The 25472-nt window shown below is 39.5% G+C and overlaps 1 protein-coding gene across 5 annotated transcripts in view; it reads right to left on the bottom strand.

The window, feature by feature from the left end:
* Nucleotides 1-25472, bottom strand: part of FILIP1 (filamin A interacting protein 1) — a 102573-nt gene that overhangs the window by 65803 nt on the left and 11298 nt on the right. For 4 of the 5 annotated variants that reach the window (XM_015622757.3, XM_033512956.1, XM_015622753.3 and 1 more), the window contains exon 2: nt 9416-9556. The exons of the other annotated variant lie outside the window; for it this stretch is intronic. The gene's annotated coding sequence lies outside the window, so the exon portion shown is untranslated. The remainder of the gene's footprint in view (nt 1-9415; nt 9557-25472) is intronic. 5 annotated transcript variants of the gene reach the window in all.

The following is a 25472-nucleotide window of genomic DNA, read 5'->3' as shown; positions in this document are numbered from 1 at the left end:
CCAAGAGGTTGTGATAGGAGCAGGTAGGAGCTGTGGCTGCGCTAAAAGAGCAATGCCGTGCGGTTGGACTCCAATGCTGTGTGAAGCAGACTCTGGAAGTGACAGGCTCTGTATCTGACTCTGGATTGTGTCAGACTCTGGACTGTGAATGAACTAGACCAAGGGAATGCAGATCTCATTTTTGGTTTTGCTTTTGCAGATGACTCCCGTGTTTGTTCCAGTCCTGATGGTCAGCGGAAATAAACCTAATGACTAATACAATGAAAAACAGAAAAAACATCTGACCTTACTAATCCTGGAGTTTCCTGAATTTCTAAATTTTCAAGCCTAAAGTACTAATCCACTGTGCTGTCTAACCCCAGTCTCTTGTCCTCATATGCATCATGATTTGAGCAAACAAGAAAAGGTCTTTGTTCCTTTTGACAGAGTTATACTTTGCCAATGTGCTTTTCTGAAAGCACATGTTTGCTGCTTGCCCTTCTTGTTGGACTCTTGGCACAGAGCTATGGATACTCTTTGAATCAAGACAATTCTCTACTCAGTGAACAGCTTGAATAACCAAACCACATGGCTGTAATTCCTGTACAGACTAGGAGAGGACCTGTGGCTAGTCTAGCTATGTAAACCACTGCTGCCTTCATCCTTTGGCCTGCTCTGCTCACTGCACTGGAGAAGTGTTTGTCACACAGGTGTTAGGAGGAACAGTACCCCAGTGCTGAGCCTCATGCACTGAAGAATAAATATTTGTTTCATCCTGTTGACAACATCCTGCTGCCATAGTGAGGTTTGCTATTTGGACGTAGTGTAGAAAAGTAGCATTATAGCAGACATACTTGCTGAGGTGCACTATGAGAATCAGCAAGGACTTTTTGTTTTATCAAAGACTTATTTTTTGCTTTTAAAATTGATTCAAGTTGATTCTTGTAACAGTGGCACACAGGACTATGTTCAGCAAGGACTATATCAACAACAGTTTCTTTGTTTGGGGGACAAAAAAAAAAAAAAAGAGAGAGAGAGGAATAAGCATAAATGTACCCTCAGGAAGAAAATAGATTTCTGAAAAGTCCATATATCCAGGTGTCTTTCTAAATAAGTATAATCTGCATGAAAGTAGAAGAGGATTTCACAAAATTAAAAGAGGAAACAGTCATCACTAAGGCAGATTTACACCACTTTAACTCCATTTTCTTAATTCCAAGATAAACTCTTCTCTAGCTAAATTATGGCACAGATTTACAAAGAACAGAGTTTATGCTGGTACAATTCCATTAATTTTGTCATTTTCAGGAAAACTTGTGGTTTCATCTGGAATACTTTTACATGAGTAATGCATGCTGACCAGCTAAGGAGTAACATAGACTTGTTTCACAAAGATTCATGTTTCCCAGGCTTCATCTGGAAAAACATCTTGGATGCATGAGACATGAGAAATGATAAGCTATTAGATCATCACTGAGTCAAAAAAATAAACTTTTATATATCACCCTACCCATGTTTTGATTACTGTGCTTCCCAGCTGCCAGAAAGTACAAACAGGAGTCGCAGAAGAGACAGTTCAAGTAGCTGACACCACTAGACAAACATGCCACAAGGTCTGGTGAGGGCTGTGACATTTATTCTCTGGAGTGGCCATGTGGCTGAAAGGGACTAGCCAGGAGCAAGGAGGGTGGCAGCAGTGCCAGCTTCCTGCAGTGCAGCCTTTCTAGCCCATTTCAGCTGAGCAGGGAGACGTGGACAAATCATCCCTCTTCCCAGCCCACTGGGGTGTCCCATGCCCAGGAATACCTCTGATTTGAAGCAAAATTAGTCTTTGGAGGAAAGTAATGATGCTGCTTTCTGGGGCCTTGCACACAGCTGATGAAGCCTGTCTTGAGACCAAGCCACTCTCAGGGTGCTGGGCTGAGCACTGTGCCCTGTCATGATTCCTCACTTATTGTTTTACAGCTTTCTGCTCTTTTGTGTTAACTCATTTCAAATCAGACCGTGAACTTCAGACCGTGAAGACAACACTAGTGGTGTCACCATTAGTTCCAGTCCAAACCTCCTAGACATTTGTTTTATCACTTGACAGCCAGAACGTGCCTGGAAAATGGTAAGAGAGGTGATGCAGATTAGCTGGCCTACCAAAGATTTTTCACTCCTGCAGTTAGGAAATCTCTGCTGTTAGGTAAGCACTGGCCAATTCTTTCTGTTGGCAGCATAGAACCAAGCTGATGACCCACAAGGTGAAATACACTATGGACACAGAAACAACACTCTAGTATCTCTAGTAAGTAGTTTCTAAAGACCACTGCTCCTGTAACAATGCACTGTCTCCTGCCAAGATGGTAGAAAACTGCTGAAAGCAGTAGAACACAGGAGCAGGTTGAAAATCATAACAGATCTTGCCTTGTTTGTATCCTTATTATAACCAAAGAAAATACCTAAAAATTTTATATCACTGAGGGATATACAGCATGGAAACTAAAGTAATTCTGTGGGCCCTGCTTTAACCTAGGAATGAACCATGGGGCAAATAGCAAATACAATTATGAAATGAAGAAGCCCTCAGCTTTCTACAAAATAGGTTTGAACTAATTACTTTTTACTTCAAAATTAACTTGTATTTCTAACAAGTATGAGATCAGACAAAAAGATGAATGTCCCAAAAGCAAACTCTAAGTTTTGGGTAGAGGTAAATATTTTGCTGTCTCTTTCTGACCTGATGTGGATCTTGAATCTGTCTTCTTTTCAGTAGCCATAATTTGCACAGCTCTGATTTTGCTGAAACCAGTAAACTATAGCTATATTTTACATGTGACTAATTTATCTTTCTTTTGTTTAAAAAAAATGCAAAAAATAATAACAATGTAGATCTGAAGATACAGATTTTACAGCAAAGGGAAAAAAAAATTAGACAGAGGACCTGTATCTTCTACAAATATAGTCTCCAAGAGACAACAGTGTAAAAAAGAAGCCATCTGCAGCATCTCAAATTTCAACTGTCAACCAAAGCAGGGAGCAAGTTCCAAATCTCTGTCAGTGACTCCTTTGTAGGAAGTTTCAGTTGTTGATAGACACAGAGTACCAGCTTGCATATGAATGCCTTGTCATCTGGTGAGATGTGAATTTAAGCCACTCCATTAGACTGGGCTGCCTTCCACCTCCCAAAAGGTTTCTCCTCTGTGAAGTTTAATTGGTTTAAAAACAAGGAGTTAAAAATAATGTCTGATACTAAACCTGCCCTTGGGTTTCACTATCAGTTTTGGTGGTTTTACAATAATATTTTTCCCACTGGGAAAAAAAAAATTCTCTGGCTACATGTAAACTGGAGATTAACCATGCCCAGGACTCCTCTCTGTGAGGCCAGCTGTCCTGGAAAATACTTCAGGCTCTTAAGCCCTCTTAGCATCCATAACATGTTGGCTGCATCCACACTGCCCACAGGGAATTGCTCCTAGCCCATGCTGACTCCTGAAACATGCTCTCAAATGGGTCAGGAGGGTGTTAAGTGGCCTGGCCAGAAGTGTGCCAAGGACCACTCCAAGAGTTTAGCATGAGTACAGATGTTCACCTTCCAGTATCTGTGCTCATGCCCCGTCACTGTTTAATTTACAATCTTTCCTTTCCACAGCCTTTACAAACAAAGGAAATGGAAAACTAATCAGCCCTGCTAAGGGAAAGTGCAACTCACCATAAATATACAGTCTGGAGAGAGAAAATAAGCAGTGGATGGTGGGAAAACAGAAAAAACCCCGAATTTTTCAAGTTAGATCAAGGCACACAGAGCTCTAGTACGTTCTAGAGGCATCTTTTTACAGTCTAGAGGCATATTTTTAAGTTGCTACTGAGGGATATTTTGGTGATAGAGAGGTTCAGCAGGAGTCAGGAAGAGACAGGGAAGCAGAAGCACAGAGAGAGAGGTTGCACAACATCCCCATTTCACACCAGGCCTATACTGGCTTTTGCTGGTCTTGGTGGCACAAACTTTGAGCTTTTCTGCTTCGTGTCACTGATAAGGGGACTAGCACTGTGAGGCTCTAGAGTGGCCCTTGCGTTATTCAAAGCCCTGGCCTTCACTTGTCATTACTATTTGCAAAGAGTTGAAAGGAAAGGAGAGTCTTACTTCATTCCTGGCAGTGCCAGCCCAGTGACTGTCATTATTTCCCAGTAATCCTGCAGGCTTTCCACTGACTTCAGAACTTGTGGCAAAGAAAGTAAAGAAGTAAATGTCAGCCTAAATTATTTAAATAATACCAATGTCTCACGCTGACAGGGAGCAGCACAAAAACCTGCAGATAGCTCACCTGGGCATTGAGAATGGCCTCAGCCACTTTAATAGCTTTCATTTTTAGAAACCATAGTTGCATGCCTCCTCTAAAGCCATGGTTTTAAAATCCTTAGAGAACAATTTCTTCACTTGAAAAGAATGAAGTTAAAGAGTTATCCTGCATGTACAGGTTGAGCTGGTTTTGATGGGGTTTTTAAACAGCCTTTCAATGTTAATCTGCTTAAATCTTCACCTGGCTTTTTAATTCAGGGCAAAATTTCAGGCTAAGCTGAAAATAGAGCATAGCTACTTTGAGTAAGGAAGGAAAGGAGAAAGAAGAAGCAAATAAATATTTCTGCATGGACTTAGTCTTGCATTAGCATTACTAAAATTACCTGTTGCCAGATTCTTTAATGTCTGTGACATCTTAAAATCCAATTTCAGCAGGGGTAAAATAAAAGCTAATTGTGTTTGTCTTGTTGCAACTAGCCAAACACCCTACCTTTCTCAACTTCATTAAAATGGTTTAATTTTCTTTGTTTTCCACTAGGATAGAGAAAAACTTTCTCAGCTGCTTTTCTGATTTTATTTCATTGATAGTAATTTCAGTTCAGAGCCATGGAAAGATATTAAAAAGAGATCCAACAAATGGAGTGGGTGTTTTACAAGCCTCTGTGATGTTAAAGTTGTCTGCACTGGTATAAATTCATACTGCTCAGCTTTAAGTATTTCACTTGTGTGCCTTAGGTAGAAGTTTAGGTTTCATAATCTGCAGTGTCTTTGAAACGGAGTCTGAGCTCTCTGAGGCTATTTTAGGACTTCGGGTCTGTCCTCCTCCTCCTCAATCATGCAGTTCCAGTGACTGCTGCTAAAGCCCACTATGATTCCTATTTATCAAGGAAAGCATCCCCTGATTATTTTCCCATGGTAAAAGGTGCTGGGCAGAGGTTGTTGCAGTCTGTCTGTGAGAGGACAAGGCTGGAGGTCTCCGTTTTGCCCCTCTGAATCAGCCCTAATCTGTCTAAAGAGGTTGAGCTCTTAATTTGGGCGCATCAGTGAACTGACTGATAAACTGGGTCTGGATCCAGAAATGCATCATCACAAAGGCTGATTTTGCTGATGGGTGGGGAGGCAAGAGCAGGTATTTGGCACCTCGTTATCAGCATCTGACACAGTGCCACACTTGGTGGCAAATGTTAGGAGACGACAGAGGCTGTGGGACTGTGTCCACCCCTCACAGTCCCTGCTATAACCAACCCTGCCAATTTTGTATTAATCAAGTCATAAACTGAAGTGTCTTGTGCTGTTGGGATGGGTTTTCTACGAGGCATCAGACCTCTGCTGCAGGCATACTTCTGCCCGAAAGGGGCAGAGAACAAAGTATCTCTAACAAGCATTGAAAGAGTCAATAGGTGATTCTTACTGAGCTCCCCAACTTGGAAATGATCTCATTTGATATTCCAGCTACAACCTCTCATGCTAAACTTTTATTGGGAGAAAGAGTGGGGAGAATTTGGTTGCAATTGTACAAAACAACTAATTTAAGAAAGAGCAATAAAAATGGACCTAGATAAGCTTTCTTTTAGTTAGGGAGAGTGAAACTAGAAACTAATTTTTATTAATGAAAAAATCTAAAAAAAATTAATCATAAAATCTTCAAGTTTCTATTTCATATGAGGAGCTGTATGACAGAAAAGCAGTGGGGCTCTCTGTTGCTGAAAGGAATTGGTGGGATCTCTCTAAATATTAAGACATCACTGGGTCTTGGAGTACAAATAAAAAAAAATAAAAAAAAAAAAAAAGAAAGGAGAGAGGTGCATATACAGAAGGCATATTATTGATAGATCAAGAAGTAAGAAAGCAGCATATAAGTACGTTACTGGTTTTCTTTATTTAGTGAAAAGCTATCTGACCCTGCAGTTATGCAGTATCTCAGCATTCCTTATTTGTTTCCTTAAATATTTTTCATCTGCCTTCAAGGAAGTTTAGTTGACTGATAAATTACTTTGAACTGCTCCTCCTATGTGGTGGACCCAGGGCCTTGGCAAGTGCTGTTGCTGCTGGCAGCTCTGCTGGCTCCAAGCTGGAGCAAGCTGTGTTTGGGAAAAGGAAGATTAGCCAGTTTTCTTCCTTTGAGGAAGCAAATCCATCTCTTGTCATATTAAAGGTGCTATACTTTTTTATCTTAAGAAACAAGATTGCATTTACTGTTTTACATTTCACATTTCATTTACTGTTTCACTCCCAGAGAGAATAAACCTCACTCAAGTTTATATGCCTGGTGGAAGTATCTAAGTGAGCCTTCACTAACACTGCTAGCTGTGGTACTATTCACTACAAAGACCACAGCTTTTCCTTATCTGCATTTGTTCACATGCAGACTGCATGCATTTCAGAGGTAGGTGAGTTTTTCAGACCTGCCCAGATGAAAGTTAAAGTGCAGCTCTCCAGAGCATCCAATAGCCAACTGGTAAGCACAGCTGTCCCAAAAAGGCAAGGTCAAACTAAACAGCTGAGCCTCCACTGTATATACACTGAAAATATTTCCGAAGGCTTTCAACAAAGTCAGAACAAAGTCATCATTTGAATAAATATTTCCTTACTTTTACTAAATAAAAATATTTTTTATCTTTGATGCCTTGAGAAGGCTGATCTAGAACAGAGGCTAGACAGAGTGAAGAATAAAGCAGGTATTTATTGAAAGGCCTTAAAGGATACACCTTGGGCAGTACAAGAGCTTGGCCAGGGCTACACCAAACATGGACCTAAAAATGGTCTCACATTTATAAGTTTTGGTCCATCTGCTTATCAGGATTAATTGTCCAATCACAGCTCCAGGTTGTGAGGTCCCATCCTTCTTGTTTTCTCTCTTCAATCCACTGCTGTTTATGTTTTTGGGCCTGAAACTTGTAATGATTGTCCTTGGTATCAAGCTAGAAAAGGAATTGTTTTGTCTACCTACTCTGTGAAGAGAGTTCACTAACACTTAATATGAAGCTCAAAGCTACACACCTAGGAAACACAGAAATGAAAAATGTGAAAGCTAAAACTTAAGGCATCACCTTTGGACCTAGCTCTGCTAAATGAAATGGAATTTGAGGAATACATACACCCTATGCCTCTATATTAAATTGTGCAACTAGTTTAACCAAAGTAAATAAAAAACTTTATATCCTACTAAGTTTTTTCAGTTCATCCTGTGCAACACTATTGACTGAAAAAAAAAAAAAAACCAACATAAATTTAAAAACAAAAATGAAAAAATCAGTCAGAAGTTTGTCAGTGAATTCTAGGCCTGAAAAACCACTCTTTTATGAAATGGCCAGAGAATTTAGAGAAACTCTGTACAGCTGGAGGATGGCCACAAGCTCAACCTAAGGTAGCTGTCATGCTTGCAAAAAATATCTTTATTCTGACTGTACTTTCTGGCACTGTTATTACTTTTTGCCATCAAGAAAAACCAAAAGCCTGCATGGAAAAGTGCTCAGCAGCACATCCCAGTGTTGTAGGATTACTTGGATGCAGCACTGGATTTCCAGGCACTAGAATTCACCCAGCCATACCCTCTGGAAGCAGCAAACACCAAGGATTTGACAAGCCTTGGACTTGTTGAAATAAGCATGCACGTCAAAGACAAACGATTACAATCAAAGGGATAGAAAAGCCTAGAAAAGAAAAGTATTGGCAGAACTCAACATTTAGGATTATGGTACAAAAGTCATGAACTGGTGTGGCAAGTCCCCTGTCCTCTGCTCAGCCAGGGTGTGCCACAAGGTCTCACAAAGGATTTCTGCAGGTAGCCAAACACATGACATTACAATTTGAGTAAGCAAGAGCAAGGCTGGGGAGTTCTGTGTAAATACTTGTCACTGACTGATCTCTTATACCTTGAAGATGCATTCCTAGAAAGGAAAAAAACCTGAAAATTGCTCTTCTCATTGTACATTCAAAAAAGCTGAGAAGTACCATTATATTAATCTTTCTCAGACCTAAGAGAAACTTTTCCAAATGTCTATAAAGGCAAATATTAAATAAATGGCTTGCTGAAATAATGGAACAGTTGTTGGACTTCATAACACATGCATATTTTTAAAAGAAAGAAAGAAAATACTGGGAGGGGGCGTAATTTTTTTTTGTTAGTTGTTTTGAAGTCTGTAACTAGAAACACATCATTACCAGTTTGTACTCACATCAACTTTGTATCAGAGAAAAATAAAGTTTTGTTTATATAACATTGTTAGATAAAACAGTAACTATATAAATTTAAGAAAGCAAATTGCTTATGCCAAGTTAATGTCAATTAGCATTATGAATGACAATTTAAGGAGGATTATATGATGTATTGCAGGTTTGAAACAACTAAAAATAGAAAAGCTATACAAGCCATAAAAATTGCACAATGTACAACTTTCAATTCCAGGAAGATTAGGTTTGCAATCCTTGACTACAAATGGAGTTTCTTTCTGATTGTTGGGATAGATCTGCTGAGGCCATTATTAATACAGACAGTCCCAAGCTTTCCGAATGACTCAGACATTTAAAAATATGATATGATATTTGGCTTAAAGTTGTGAAATTTTTATAAAATCATTTAATTTTTGCCTTCAATTTTCTGAGCTGGGTTCACAGTTTCCAAGTATGTTCTAGTACCTTGAGGAACTTTAAAACTGGAAACAAAGAATGCTGTATAACCAATGTGATACTAGCAATGGGGCTTTTAAAAGACAGGAAAAATCCAAGATGAATATTGTAATATGTCATAGTAATGTAATATGGTCATAGGATTCCATAGTGCCTGCTGCAGAGTTCGGGGTTACACTAAGTCCTTAACTCAGGGTGCTGATTTTTAACTCATTATAGTAAAAAATTTCAGAGAAAATAATGTACATTGAAGATGTCCTTGGGAATCATCAACAGTCCCCAAGGGCTTTAACAACTCTGCAATTCAGATGAGCCTTTGAAAAACTCTTGATTTTCATATTCACATTTTCTTGCTTTGAAATAAGTCATTTTGGTTACCTCCTGGAGCTGACATCTGCAGAAAGCTCAGGTATAGCTTTCCAGCCATGCCATTGCAACAGCATCTCCTAAATGTTATTTATTTAGGAGTGTGGCTCCAGCTGGGAGCCATGTGTCAGCAGAACAGCCCGTGGTGTGCAGAAATACCTGTGTCGAGGGATGCTCCCAGGGCAGGGGCTTCACTAGAATCTAGGTCCGCAGTGGGGAGGAGGGAGTCGAGGGTAGAGGTGTCCCTGTGCCATGGCTCTGCTGCTCCCACCTGAGGCTGACTGGGGTCCCTGCTGCTCCCTAGAGAAGAGATAAGGCTCAGGGGCCGCATGCCAGGACAAAGAGAGAAGCAGCATGTTCTGCTTGTGTACCAGCCAGCCAGCAGGCTAGCTAGAAAACACAGGCTTCCAGACTTAAAGTGGCTTGAAAATACTTTTATCTTTTATTTAGACATTCCTGCTGTCTTTATCCATGTGTTTCCATGACAGTGCACAGTGACCTGAAGAATCCAGAATACACGAGGCGAGGCATTTGCAGGTATGATACAGTAGAGCATCCAGGTGGTGAAACCTCACACTCCCTTTGCCTCCAAAGAAGTAATTACAGCTTTCTGCTGTAATGTGGCAATCAACACCAAGAAACCCCTCCAACCCAAAAAAAGCAGCCATAATGAGGGAAGGAAAAAGTTAGTAGGTGATGTGCTGGGCTCCTCATCGAGTAGAGCAGATCTGCAGAATATGTGCAGTGCAATGACACAACATGGTGACACGACAGCAGAGTATTGATAACACTGCAGGCAGTCCTGCAGAGCCATGCCTGCTCAGTGGGAACACAGGACTCCCGTGGCTGGCTGAGCCAGACAACCTGCAGCACAGCAAGACGTGCAGACCGGCTTCTCTCACAGCCTACAAAGCAAACAAAGGAAGGTTGGGACATGGTGGAAACTCCAAATCCTGGAGGTATAGAACACATGCAGGGAGCAAGGAGCTTTGCTCAGGGAGAGCTGGGGATGTTGCTGAGTACATGGGGGTCAGAGCCATTGCATTGGACAAAGGCAGGGTCTCACGTTCATAAAAGCTCATTCATGCATTTGATTATGTTGCATAAACAAACAGAATTGTGGATTCCCTCAATTCTGCCCTGACCCTCTTGACTGAGCAGCATGGTTATGGCATAAAAGAAGTTTTGCAGGTCAAATACACTCCAGACACAGCTGGCATGGAAACACCAGAGCCAGTGGGTCTGAGCAATGCTGTGTCGAGCCAGGCTCAGTGGCAGGACTGGAGGGGTCACAGAGATTCTGGGGGCTGGCCATGGAGGTCTTTCCTGAGAAAGGAAAACAGGATGTTTTGGGAAGCTGCAATCTTTTAAAATAAGACAGTAACAATACTGTTCAACTCTACAAAATGACTGCTATTTAAATAATTTATATAGTTCTAATAATACTCCTTGTATAGTCATATAAAGAACATTACCATTCAAGGAACAAAGGAGGACTACTGCAGTATCTAAGTCAGTAGCAGTCAGAGCAGTGTATGACCCCTTTGCCTATTATTTCTTAACAAACTGTATGTGAATTCTTGCAAAATAGTTACTTTCAACTTGGTATTTTTTTTTTCCTTGCTCAGAGTGGAAAGAAGAAGATCTATTTGATTATGAACAATATCAGGAGGGATGCAGTAATGAAATCTTAACCAGCTATAATTCCTGCATACATATTAAGGAAAACTTAGCTTTACAGTAAAGTTATTTTATTGATATGTATTTTCATTTTCTAGAAAATTTGCTTAGAGAATTTCAAGCTAGTTCTTGGAAAAGATTGAGCAATTGCCCATCTATTTCTTTATTTATGAATAGCAGAAAACATTTCCTACATGTGCAAGAATTCAGGTTATCACACTGCTATCCCCACAAGCCCTGAATCACATCTCTCATGACAATTTACAAGAAGCAGAATAGAGATAACTTGCATGAGACACATGGGATTTTCAGCAATTAATTCTTTGGCCTGTGAAAGGTTTGTCCTTCAAAGAAATTCAGAGAGAGTTTTTTTCATTCATTTGAATGGAGGAACGATCAAGACTACTATTTTTAAAAGTTAATATGCAACTATCTAGACCTAAAAAAAGAAAGTGAGTCATGTTTTTGCAATGAAGAGCTGGATTTTAAGTGCAATTCACACAATGTAAGAAACAAAGAAGAATTTGCTGTCAACAAGCACACAAGCACATACGAATTATTAAGATAAAAAAAGGGTGGACCAAGGCTTTGTGGGTCAAATTCTGACCTCATTTGCCTTTAGTCTTCTGAGTTTAAAGATGTTACTCTGGATTTTCATCAGCCTAAATGATACTGAAGTCTGATGCTCTGTAAGCAAACAAAAGTGGCATTATTCATGATTTGCAGAAACCTTTTCCACAGATGTTGTTTAAAAATAGGCCCTTAAGGGTACTTTGTTTCCACCATTTGTTGTTTTAAAGTCATTTTACAAGTGTTTTAACTACATCTTCCCAAGAAGAGACATCCTGCAACACAGATAGAAGTAATTTCTATCCTCTGCTACTTGACCAAGCAGCAGGATAAGGTAGACACGGTATACTCTTTGGATAAGCCTTTTCTTGATTAAGCACTAAGATATCTCAAGATAATATTTATACCTATACATGTCTTCTTCATTTTAATTAAGTGATGACACAGTAAACATACTGAGCAAAAGAAAGAGCCAAGGTGAATATCACTGTAGTAGTTTAAATATTCCCCATTATACAACACTGTGTTGTATTAAAAAGCCCATGGGATTTTGCTGCTGATTTTAATACAGCTGGTATTTCATACAGAGACATGAAACAGGTACATCAAAATGCTCCTAAACCCCTGTTAAGCTAATGAAAGACAAACCTTTGGTTGCAGACTTTTCCTTACGAGCAACTCAAAGCTAGCAGGGTTTAACACCACAGCCCTTTGCACAGCAGGATGATTCTTGGGCTGCCTCTTCCATCCCAGTTGTTGAGAGTTTTATCATGTGCACTAAACAGAATAATTTTTGTTTGTTACTCTCAGCAGAGTAATAAGAAGCTATTGATTCTCTGTAGATTTGTTTTGGAGAAAGCGTCTCATCTCTCCTTGTTCACATACACATGCTCCCTCTCCCCCAGTGAAGCATGGATCAGGAAACCAAACGTAGCAGAAAGCTGGAGTTTACTTTGGCAGGTTTGCCAAGAAGCCCTAATGAAAGGGGTCAGTGAAAGTCCCCATATTCCCACTGATCTACAAGCCACCATTCCCAGGACTTTCAAAGGAAAATCCAGGGAAAGCAAAGAGCTCTCAAAGTTGCTTTTTACTTCAAGCTCCAAGCCCCAGCAGCCACACTGGAGATAGTACAACAAAGGGTAGGTCCTGAACAGACAGTTTGGTGGGCCACTGTGAAGGTCTGGCTGTGGACAGCTAATCAAAATGGGACATAAAATTAAGGTGACTTTTCCAAGCACCTTTCACCACACCAGCATCACTGGACAAGGCTTTGGGATGCATGAAGGGGCACCTCTGTCCCACAACCCACAGACCACCACAGGGGCAGGAGGCATGTGACGGCTTCCACTCCCAAATCGACTCTTTGACTATCACTGTTAGCATCAGAAGTGTTTGTCAGAATTACAGTTCCATTTAATTTATTATCAGTGCCCCAAGAACCCAGGACCCCACGTCAACCCCACTGGGGCCACCAGCCCTAATCCAAGGATTGCTGCAGCAGGGCTGGTCTCCTGTCCTGCCCATCCATGGAGGCCACCAAGCTGGGCCTACAGCCCATCCTGGGCTCCTCCTATCTCCAGGGATGTGCCTGATGCCAAAGTCTGGGGCTGTCCCCAACTGTCTCCCTCAGGTCTCAATTCCCCAGGGGGATTGCCACCCTCAGTCCTCAGAAAGCAGTCATTCCTGCAGTGGCCTGACATCTATTTCCTTAATTGTCTATTTAACTGCTTGTATTCACAGTTGGGATTCCCCTTTGCTCTGGTTCAAGTATTTTAAAAGCTTTTTCATTGTCATTGATCTTCATATGTGCATGTAGTAGCTTAACTTTGTGCTTTCCTTTTCCTACAGTCTATTACAAAAGCTCTTTTTGCCTTCTGCCACAGGACAGAAAAATGCTAAAAAGGAAATCAGCCTGCTTATTCCTGCGAAAAGGACTGTAAAAAAAAACCAGATTCTCCCCCAGTATCTCTCTTTTACTCTTACAGAGACATCTGGTTCTCCAGTGATCTTGATCCCAAGCACTGGGATATCAGGCTCAGCAGGACTGGGAAAAAGCTTCTCTCTGAAGCTCCCCTTGAAACTTGATTAATCCACTCGGTAAGGATTAGAAGTCAAACAGCTAAAAAAAGAATGCTGTCACAGTCTTAACAGCTGGCAAACAAGAGTCTCCTGGAGTTTTCCAAGAAGCTATGGCACAAGAGACCAGGGGATATTGGATTTGACCAAGCATCCTTTACTCTGTGTTCCTGGGAGGTGGTGGGATCAACTGTACCCACATCCTCTTCTGCTTTTCATTGGCTCACACCAAGAGAACTCTGCAGAGGTAATTCCAGAGAACCAACCCTCTGAACTCTGTAACTGAAATTTCTTAAGGGCAACATGTGAATGCAAGTGTGCCTTCTCCAGGAAAGGTTCATCACATATTATACAGTGTTCATAGGAATTTTCCCAGTCAATAATTGTCATGCTTTGTCAAACAAACTCTGAAAATGCCAGACCCGTTTCTTTAATGATTACTGTCACAAATCTAATGAACTGCATACAATGGTGGCTGAAGGTGTCAACCAAATAAAAATTTTCATTGACTTCCCAGCTTTTGGTTGAAACCCTACAACTTTTCATACTGCAATTTCAAGCAACTTGAATTTGTTGTGGGGGGGGGGGAAATCCCACATTATTTCAAATGAAGATCCCCTCAGAAGATTCAAAATCTTTACTCAACCTCCTAAATATTTGGCACAGCATATCCTTGCAAGCCTGAAATTATTAATCTGTTTGCTCTGGTTTCTTTTATTGTGCTATTATACAAGACTGTTGTACTTTGTCATTTGTAGCACATTACCTCAGACTTGTTCAGGTACAAAGATGGACTTCTGGGATGATCAGGGTAATGGAGAGCCTATCATATGAGAAGACAGAGTGAAGAGCTTGGCTTGTTTAACTTGGCAAAATAAAGGCTGTTAAGGGATCCAGTTGCTGTGTACAAATATATCACAGAGAGAAACATCAGGGAGACGGGAGAGCCATTTCAGTTAAATGAGTGTTGGCAATGGTACCCAATGGCATAGATTGGCCAGAATTTAACCTATGTTAGAAACCAAAAACAGGTTCATCACACAGGGTGATGAGATTTGGTAACAATTTTCCAGTTGGAGAAACAGCAGCAAAACTCCTAAATGCACTCACAGTGGAACTTGGTAAGTGTATGAAAGAGATTATAAAACGTGATTCCTGCAATATTATAACAATAAATTTGATGACCCATTAGATCCTTTCCAGTCTTGTGTTCCCATATAAAGCTGTATCATGCAGATTCTGTACACTTCAATCACACATGCTTCAAAGCAAGATATATCAGCATACTTTATATGCTTCAAGCTATTTAAAAACAAACCAAACCAAACCAACAACTCTAAACAAATAGTTCAGTTCAGTAAGTATGTTTGTTCAGGGTAGGCATAAAACTTAAGTAATTTTCCACCCCACAATGACAATAAATTCAATAGAACCCGAATATATTACAAAATAAACATCTTTTTGTGGACAACAAACATTCAGTTGTCTACCATCAAAATTCCTAAGATTATTGATAATTAGTTCTACTTGTCATCTAGAACTGTTTAAGGTTTATTACAATTTTTATAAAATATTTTATCCATGGATTTAAAACCTTTGCAGCTGAAGTTCAACTGTAATTTATGGTATTCTGCTCTAAGCTATAAATTAATTAAGGACAAGAACATTTTTGTGCTAATGCATTCTCTCTTGGAGGGTATCCAAAAGATATAGCCAAGGGAACAGAATTATGATTGTTTCTAATTTATGTTGGTCATAGCATGGGTTGAACATATGAGAAGGAAGACTTTTTTTTAAAATAGAGTCGTCTGGTTTTGGAGATACTTCATTTTTTTCCATGCTTAAAAGGTTTCTTATGCTGAGCTTGAATTAAAAAGCCATGGATTTCTACAAAGAAGAAAATTTCTTGGGTAAAAAAAAATTGTTTGTAAAAATCTACTTCCACCAAAAGCAGTAAAATAGTTACATAAAAAGTAATAATCTACAAAAAATTCTTCTTTTTAAATGCAAACCCACACACATACACACAGAGAGCCCCTGTGAATGGGACCAAACTATAGCCAGGACGGTACTACACATATTCACACTTTTCTGTAGCTCCTACTTGAAATTTTGATGAAAATACCAGCATGCTATCTTCATATAAAGTATACTAGCTCAGTGATGGCAAATTTTACTACAATTGACTAAAGAGGCTTCCCATACCATATGGTGTCACATTCAGGATATAAAGCTGGGGGAGGAAGAAGGAAAGGGGGGACATTTGGAGTGATGGTGTTTGTCCTGTCAAGTGACTGATGCCCATGATGGGTCCCTGCTCTCCTGAGGATGGCTGAACACCTGCCTGCCCATGGGAATTGATGAATTAATTCCTGGTTTTGCCTTCTTTGCATGTGCAGCTTTTGCTTTACCTGTTAAACTGTCCCTATTTCAACCCACAAATTTCCTCATTTTTACTCTTCTGATTCTCTCCCCAGTCCCACTGGGGGGAAGAATTGAGTGGCTGTGTAGGGCTGAGTTGCCAGTTGGGATTAAACCATGACACCATTATATATGATTAAAGATTTAATCAGAAGAGATATGCATTTTTTAAGTTCCTGATTTGCCTCAGCAGTCCACATGACACATATACACCAAAACATCCACATTTCCTCCTTAAACTCCTACTTTTGTCTCAAGCAAAATTAATTCTTGATTTGAACAGAAACCATCCACATGCTTTTGAACTCTTTCACAAACAAATTGGTCATGAGTAAATGAAAATTGATCAGTTTTCAGAAGACTGATGTTCTGAAATATTTTATCTTACAGGGGGAAACTGTCCTAGCAAATTTTAAGAGAAAACTCAGCCCATATTAAAAAGAAAAAGTTATATACTGTCTGACACTAGATTCTAGATTTACACATTTTTACTTCTGAGAAATTCTAATACAATCCTCATGGACCACACTATTTTGTTCATGTTTGTCAGAAACAACAGATAGTTTCACCAAGAAATTTTCAGTCCCTGTTGTGACCGGTCAAATCATATTAGGGTCTCTGTAAGGACTGCTAGTTTCACTGCCCCTTTGAAATATTAGTGAGAAAGAGTGTAAGGACAGTCAGAAAGTGTATGATATTAACTCTAGGTTTAGAACCCTGAACAACAATTTCATATGCTTTTTTCTTTAAATTCCTGTGGAAGACAAATCTATTCTCAATGATCTCTCAGTTAGCAGATTATTTCTGTGCATTGCAGCAGGCAGAGAGCATTTCCTTGGCTTTCCTTGTTCATCCACAGTTCAGGGATCTGAGCTCTGCAGGGCTCTGGCACCGACTGCCTTCCATCCTGGTTGTGACTGGGAAAGGTGAGTGATGCTGACATCTTTCAAACCCATAGAGTTCTGATAGAAAACTAGTTTATGCTCCTGTCATATTCTAGCGCCTGCTGTCTTTTGCTGATTATTGTTGCTTTACATGGGCTTTGAAGCAGTGTCCACCAACAAACAGAACGGGATGGTTCTTACACACTGAAGAGCAGAACTACAGAATGCCTTCTCCATGGATGCAGAAGTTAACATGACTTGGAAGGAGATATTCATGGCAGAAATATTCACTTATGGTTGCTAACCACATAAGGTTAGAGCAACCTCTTGAACTGAAAATAGCTGGAAACAGAGTGCTCAGGGGAAGTTTCAAATCCTTGCCATGCTCTTGCTTTCCCCTGCTGGCAGTTTTCAGCCTGATCGGTTTGTTTGCTTGCCCAGAGTGGAGCACAAATGCAATCCCCAGCTGCCACTAATTATGCTGCAGAGTTCCTTGCAGCTGATTGAATTTCAGGGGTTTGCACCTTGAATCTCATTTTGGGAAAACCAGTGGTGGCATACTACTAATTCAGTAAACATCCCTCTCTTCATCTGGTTGCTTAGGACAAGACATGGAAGTAAAACTGAAGGACTTGATGCTCAGCTATTTTACATTACTGTGGCTTGGTTGGTACCCTTGAAAGCAGGCTTCTTTGTCCCACTGTAGTTCTGACATGAAAAACATACTGTTATCTCGCCAAGGATGGTTTATTGGATTGTTTTGTTCAAATACAAAAGACTTCTATTTTTAGAAGCAAAATTGTAATTCATACCCTACAACAACAAAAGCCAACTGTATCCTGAGCTGAGGTACACAAAAAATTATAATACCTCCCTGCAGGTATCTGGAGCTGACTTATGTTAGTCTTAAGCCACAAAAATGTATTGCCATTACTAAGAGGTTCAAATGTGAAAGCTTTTCTAGCAAAACAGTAACTAATGGGCCCGCAAATAAGAACAGGGCAGCAGGGAACTGCAAAACGTTATCTCAAAAGTACTTGCCTCACCCTTAAATGAAATCCAAAAGCAATTCTTCCCATGGACAGAAAAGAAGGGCAGAGCAAGCTGCTTGTTGCTGAGCATGTGAACAAATTGCATGCCATAGCAAAGATGTCACAGCACTTTTTCAATAACATTTTTAAGCTTTTGCTAATGCCTCAAGCACCTAAAATTAAAGGTGAAATATCTTGGATAGGAAGATTTTAATCTTACATATATTTAGATATTTATATTTATTGATGTAACAGTTGCTCCTCAGAAATTGTTCTGCTGAATTCGTGCTGGAGCTGCAAGCTTTTAAACAAGCTGTATCCAAATTTTTGTAAAGCCAAAAAGACTATTTAAGATAAAAGTAATGGAAACATAAATTATGTCTTCAGATCTACAATTTAAAAGTGTATTGAGTTGCTTGTTAATTGCTGAACAACCTTATGTCTGAAATCATTAGCAATGTTCACATTGCATGTCACAACTAAAATTCCATTTAAGCACATTTTTAAAATTATCTCTTCTTTCACTTAGCCATTCTGTTCAAGAATCCCTTTCTCATAGATGGGTTGGTAAAATATGCATCACTCAAAGCTCTGTAAAGAATGCAGCCTCTGCTCTGCTTTATGTCAGATTATTTCATCACCCTTGGAGAAGGATTTGAAAGGCATGTTGGCAGATGAAAGTCTCTTGGTTTGCTTTAAAACTGTGATTTTCAAATTTTAACAAAACATGCGTTGAACACAGGACATTGGAAAGTGAAAGAAGAAAGGGGGTGGTCATTTTTACTTCATGCTATCATTTCAGGATGGAGTTGCCTCAGAGGTTCTGCTTCACTTACAGGAGTGAGCAACTCCTGGGGCTCTAAGGTACCACCACAGTCATTTCACAGGAGAGGAATGCCAAGGAATCCATCTAGTCAGTCCTCATGAGCTGCAAATTCCAATGCTCTGCTTCTGCATGGAACAGTGTAGAAGGCCCTGCAAGGCCTGATATCCACACAACATAAGAGTTGTGTGCTCTATTCTGCTGAAGACAAGGGCTCAAAGTGGTTCTTGGAATTTCTGTTCAGTTTGTTGGATGTTTACAGTTTAGTTGTTGATATATATGTTGTTTATATATATAAAACATACAGTTTTGGGTATGTTTTTTTCTGACAGAATTTCTGAATTAGAATTGCCTGTATGAGTTTTCTGTGTTACTTATTGAACTGCAGTTCAATAAAAAACAGTCCTCCAAAACCACATTATGGTTAAAATTAACTTTCTTTGCTGTCATTATTTTTTCTTGCTTACATGTTGCCTTTTGAAAAGGAGGAAGTCCTGTGAAATCATGTGGCAAATTGTAGCTCTAAGCACTGCTTGTCCATAAGGACCTAAGAAGACCCAATGAGGTGTTACTAGCTTTGACTCATCTGACTGAAGTATCATCTGCTGTGCTCATTAATGAAGGTAGTTCAGGTGGAAACATTGATCCCTGAGCTTTCTTTAAATTGTCTGTCTTGGTTTTTCTCATCTAATGAAAACAGAAAAAGGAAAGTAGGTAGTAAAAAAAGATGCACACAGTATATATATTAAAATAATGCCTAAGGAACTAACTCAAAAAATCAGTTTAAACACATGTCACAAAACTTTTTCCAATGCTAGAATTTTTCAGTACTACAAGTTCAAAATATACTTGGAAAACAGTCACCCTAGCTGTAACCTTAGAGAAGTCTGATTCAATAATAATAAAGTATAGCTTTATAATGCAGATATGCTTTATGTGATTGTTCATATGATCCCAGGCACTTGGTGTGCTCAGATAAGTATGACATGAGGATTACATCTAAAGTAGGAGATTAAGCAGTACCAGGGCTTGGTAATTTTGGCATGGACTAACCAGGGGTCTTCTGAGAATGGTTCAGAAGTTAGCCCTGCCTGGGGATTAGCCCAGCCAGAGTTTGGCAGCCTGAACACAGTCAACCTGTTTTGAAGTCTACATTTAATAATGCAGGTATGATCAGCCAGTGACAACAGGACTGAAGGTCAGAGAACCAGCACTGGCATTGTTTTGTGTCACCCATATATTTTTAACTGTTTCTATGTGGCTGTCAAACTGTGAGAAGTGGAAACACAGATTTTTGCTTTACAGAACTGCAACAGAACTGCAAAGTCCTGGCTTTGGAGAGGAGGGCAAGCAAGAAACACTGAGACAGATGGCACAGTCAGATGGAATGAATTCCTGGGTGGGGATTGCAGGGGGAGAAGAGGAACAGTGATCATGGTAAAATATATGGGAACAACAGCTGCCATAGCTGTTTCAACAAGAGTAAAGCAGGTTGAGCAAATTGCCTTAGGAGCCTGCCCTGTGCCCAGATCCAAAGGGAAGAGCTAAGAAGACAGCTTTGCAGGGAAGTGTGGTACCATGCTGATGGGTGAAGTTGGAGAGTTGCAGCTATTAGAGAAGGATTGGAGACTGAAAATTCCAAAGCTCACAGCTGAATGAGGCTGAGGTGGATTCTAGGACCTAGAGAGAAGTCCAACTTCCTTGTCAGGCAGCAGTGAATGCCAAACAGTGCAATGGCACAAATATCACACCACAGAAAGACACAGACTGAGATAATTCTGAGTCCAAATGTTAATCAGATGAAGATTTAGATAAATTCCTAATAAAAGCATATTTACACTGGCAAAGTGTTAGTGTGATTTTGATTATTCTCTGCCTTCCCAAAGGCAACAATTCCATCCCACAGCAAAGGCGATGGCTAATATTTATTGCTGGCAAAGAAATCCTAACAGACAAGTACAAAGGTATCACAAAAGAGCTTGTCACCATGCTATTCCTCACCAGTGACCCTCCCTAGCAGCAAGAGCAATCATATAATCCACACATCTCCTGCCACCGTGGCATAGGTTCTGCTGAGGAAGTGTTGTTGAAACAATAAAAACAAGGCCTTTCATCTCATTTTGTTGTGTGCTGTAAACTGAGGCACCAGATGAAGGAGTAACAGTGGGAAGAGTGTCACTTAACCCTGTAAGTGTGAGGTGGAGGTGCTCTCTGGAGATGGCACGTGCCTAAGTCAGCTGCAATAGGTGAGATATGAGGAATTGGGACAGCTTTCAGCATGTGTGGGCTATTCTGAGTTACAAATCTCTACCAGGTATCTTTCCACAAGATATCCTTGGTGAAATGCTCTGTTCTGAGGCTCTTAGACTCCAGCATAATTTTCACAGGAATAGCAAAAGTCAATTTGCTGCCACAGAGCAGTTTCCTGGCTGAATTTCAGTAGATCACACTGGAACATGGAGACATTAAAGCTCTTCAGCAAAATGGTTATGGGATTGTTTTCACATGGGCAAACAAGAATTTTCTCTTGACTAATTCTTGGAAATGCTCGAAGCATTCTAGTTGAAACTTCCAAAACCAATTCAGACTCAGCCAGACATCCAGCCTGAACAACTGAAGTTTGGCAAAGCTGTAAACAACTGGGCTTCATACAAGACCGGATTTTTAATGAAAAGTGTCAGGCAAACTTAGATAGGGCTTTGTTATCAAATTGTTCTGCAGTATGTGTTCTCTTCTATATCTCAGCCTAACATTTCACTTGTAAATCCATTGTCATGCATGTTATAGTGTTTTGATATAGCATTTTGTATCTGCTCACATTTATACTTCAAATTTTCATCTATTGTGAATTCCTGGTTGATTAGATATATTTTACTAATAGTAAAGCAAATCTTCAAACAAAGAGAAATCCATCAAATGCCACCATTAACAGAGTTTCTGGTTATTATCTAGATAAATCTGTCAGATGCATCAAAGTATCTCATGGAACACCCTGATTTTTACCAGTTTTTTCTTGACTTTAAGGAAGGACTTGCAAAGAAAATTTAAGAGAAAGCTACTGAAGAGACTCAAAATGTACCTAATGTTGATAAGACTGTTTATCAACAAATCCATTCCCTCCCTTCTGTGTTCTAAAAGAAGTATTTCTAAAGATGCTAAAAATAAAACCAGAGCTCTTATTAAATTAATTCATTTTTATTTTTTTTTGTAATCAAAATAAAGGTGTCTGTTTTGTAATCAAAGAAGAGGTGTCTGTTCTGACTTTCACTGTCTTATTCTTGGTGGATTTTGTGGTTTCTCAGAGAATACATGAAAAAAGGACATGATCATGATCTGTGAGCTGACATAGCATGTTCTCAGACATGCTCTAAGAAATTTCTAAATATTCCTTATTATTTCAGCCAAACTTGCTAAGTTTTTTTTCTCTATTTGATTGTAATGATGCCTATGTTGGCAGCACTAAAAAAATATGTAAAAATAATATAAAGTCTGCAATTTGTGTTTTCCTGCCTCTATGACAGCATTTTTAAGATGAACTAGTCTGACACTGCCAGACTTTTGTGCAATGTCCTTGGGAATTTTGACCTATTAACTACAGCAGATTTTTAATGCAAGCTGTTTCAGGCAGTCTTGTTTCCATAAAGAAAGGGCTTTGATTTGAGGGGTCACACAGATGAAATACCACTCGTCAGAGTTAGAAACCAGACAATTCCACTGAACTGCAGGACAGAACTGAGTTTTGCTTTCCTTGAGAAACCTGTGGAAGAGGAGTTGCACCAAAGAAGAGCAAATGAATCCAGTATAACACAACAGTACTTACACTAGGCATTTCTCGAACTGTCAAAGACTACATAATCTAGTATCATCACCTGGCATAGAAAACTGATGTTCACTGCTTTCTTCCTAGTATAGTGACACTGTATTTTTTATTTGCATTGGCAGGTATGTTTTTCAGTAGTTGCTTTGTGCTTAGGTTCTCTCTCTGCAGAGAAGTGGGAATATGAGGTTATTCCAGTACTGTCCAGCCACCCCACATGCCCTAGAGAAGAGCTAGGACACCTTCACACCACCTTTAAAGGCTCAAGGATGTGCTTTTCTCAGCCTCTGGTGTTATAGCTATGCAACCACCCTGCTGCTTGCCTCTTGTGGATTCCCACCATAGGGGAACTGGAAGCAAAGAAGTCTGATTAGACCCCACATCTGAAATTATGCTGGGCTATTTCTCCTAGTAAACAATTCATCCTGCCCTAAAGAATGGGTTTGAGTACTCTGAAGCAGATTTGGGTCAAATTCAGCATAAAGTTCAAAAGAAACAAGACATGGAACTGGAATATATGAACTGCAGAAACAGTTCCTTTTCCTATTTCTGATACTTTTTTCCCCACACTAAGATGACAAGAAGTCAGAGGTACTATGAAAGGAAGTAGAACAATTTCAAGAAACTTCTTTCTCTGCCTTCTTTTACCAAAAGTCCCAGTTTCCTGTCAAAGCCCAGTTTTATCTTAACTTCTTACAATACAGAAACTGTTTTTAAAATTGACTACAGGATTCAAAAATGGGTATTGAACAAAAATGTGTGAATTTTGGGTCACAGGGAATCACCCAACTCTATCACTTTGCATGTAGCTTTGGGTCTTCCCAAGTGTTAGCTCTAGCTCCAGTGAATATTTAAATATTTCACACAAAGTTGACTTTTTTTCTGCAAATTGAAACAGTGAAAGTATTTTCCTGGGAGATGGTTTAATGTCTATACTGTAGTAAAAAGGTACTGTAACCTTTTCCTTTCTGGGTTGTTTTGGTGGGGTTTTTTCCATGGTTCCAAACTCCCACTTGTCTTTCTGCTCTTTAAATTTTGATAGATGAGCCCCATAATAAAAGCAGTATTTTGAAGTCTAGTAAAATATTAAATCCAAACAAAAGCTAATGGATCTCACTGCAAATCCAAAAAAAACCCCAAACAACAGAAAACATAGCAAAGCATTGATTAGTTTTTCAGTTGTTTTTTTTTTTTTTAGTCATCAGTCAAAAAAGCACAGCTATATCATAATTAATTTTCCTGAGAATTTTTCTGAATGACTAACTGAGCAATGCCTCCTTCTCACTTTTCTCTGTCTCTCTCTCTCTTACATGTAGACTGCTTACCTGTCCTCCAGTTTCTTCTTTCTAACAGATATGGATGTTCAAGGACAGAACTGGGAGCACTGTAAATGTTCTTGTTTTCTCTCAGGGAGGAAAACAGTCCTGCATTTGTGAGAAGTTCCTTTTGTGGGGGGATGACCACTGTATTACTGAGTGCTTGATTATGACCTGAAAACTCCTATGGACCAAGAAATCAAAGCCTGTTTGCTAGGGAATTATACATTAAGATGGATAAAATAACTTTTATATTGTCTATGGTAACAAATATAACTAAAACAAAAATATAAGGTGACAATTAATGCAAAATGTAAAATATCAGTTGACATACTGCAGAGCTATATATGCAAAATTATTTTTATTCTCAGGCTCAGGTGCCTATTTTCATCGGATGTGGGAGAAGGAATGAAGAGAAAGAAAAGCTGTTACTGCAACAATTCACAGATGAAAGATGACTGATGTGCTCCCCCAGCACACGACCTGACTGCAGCCCTGTGTCTGCTGTGCCATTGCAAGTGGCCAGGGAATAATTGCACACTTGCAGAGTTGCGCTGTGATGCAGGTAAAGCCACAAGGAAGACAGCATTTTCAGCCTAAGGGAGCCTTGAGACACAGTTGATGTTGGGGTGAACTGAAATGTTATCTGTCAGCTGTAGCTGTCAGCAAAAAATATTAAAGGAATAGCAGCTGCATCATGCCACAAGCAGGGGAGTGGAGCAGCCGTAGCTCCAAAATAGCTTTCAGAGTCAGACAAGAGTTTTCTTTTAATGAACTCAAATAATAGTCAAGTACCATTTCTTTTCTAAGCTGCTTTTAGCCAGTTGATAATGCTACTGATTTTAAAATGTTTTAAACAAATGCTTGAGATGAAAGTAAAGAAGAGCTATTTAGAATAGGACATATTGAAAGGTATGTTACTAAACCTTAAAAATTTATTTTTTCCTACTAATTGTTTTCTGCCTCTTTAGCTTTGAATTTGCCCTCACCATTTCATTCTGTAAGTTCTGATACAGCAATAAAACTGATACAATAATAAAAGATCATGTCTCTCAGCTGGAAGAAAAATTATTAGCTTCATATAGCTTCTGTAGCATTTATTCTTCCTTTTCAGATAATTTAATTAATAAGATGCTAAGTTATCCTGAAGGTATTTATGAAAGGACAGCATCTTACATTCTTCTTGGATTGTCATTAAAGAAAATAATAATAAGCAGTGGTCTCTTCAGGATCTTGAATTCCAAGATAAATGTAATAAAGTTTGTGGCAGTATGTTATTGTTTACTGCTTGGAAAAACTCATGCAACAACAGAATATTGCTCTGATTTTTGAGCTGCTGCTAATGAAGTTGCCATGAGTCAGGAAATGTTGATGTTCCTGGACAGAGGCCAGGGGGGCTTAGACACAGAGATGAGATGTATATGCATCTTCTGGAGGAAATACACTAAGTTGTTTTGAAGCATCTCAAGCTGCCTGATCCAAGAAACAACCAAATGACCACCCTGAAAAGAGGTTATTACCTCTCAGTTTCTCAGCGTCCCTTGTTTTTACATCAGGAAAACAACAATGAAGTAGGCTGTCCAGGGGAGCTTAGAGAT

Source organism: Parus major, chromosome 3, assembly GCF_001522545.3.
Source record: "Parus major isolate Abel chromosome 3, Parus_major1.1, whole genome shotgun sequence".
Classification (NCBI taxonomy): Eukaryota; Metazoa; Chordata; class Aves; order Passeriformes; family Paridae; genus Parus; species Parus major.
The sequence above is the reverse complement of the archived record's forward strand: the minus strand, read 5'-3'. Positions and strand labels throughout refer to the sequence as shown.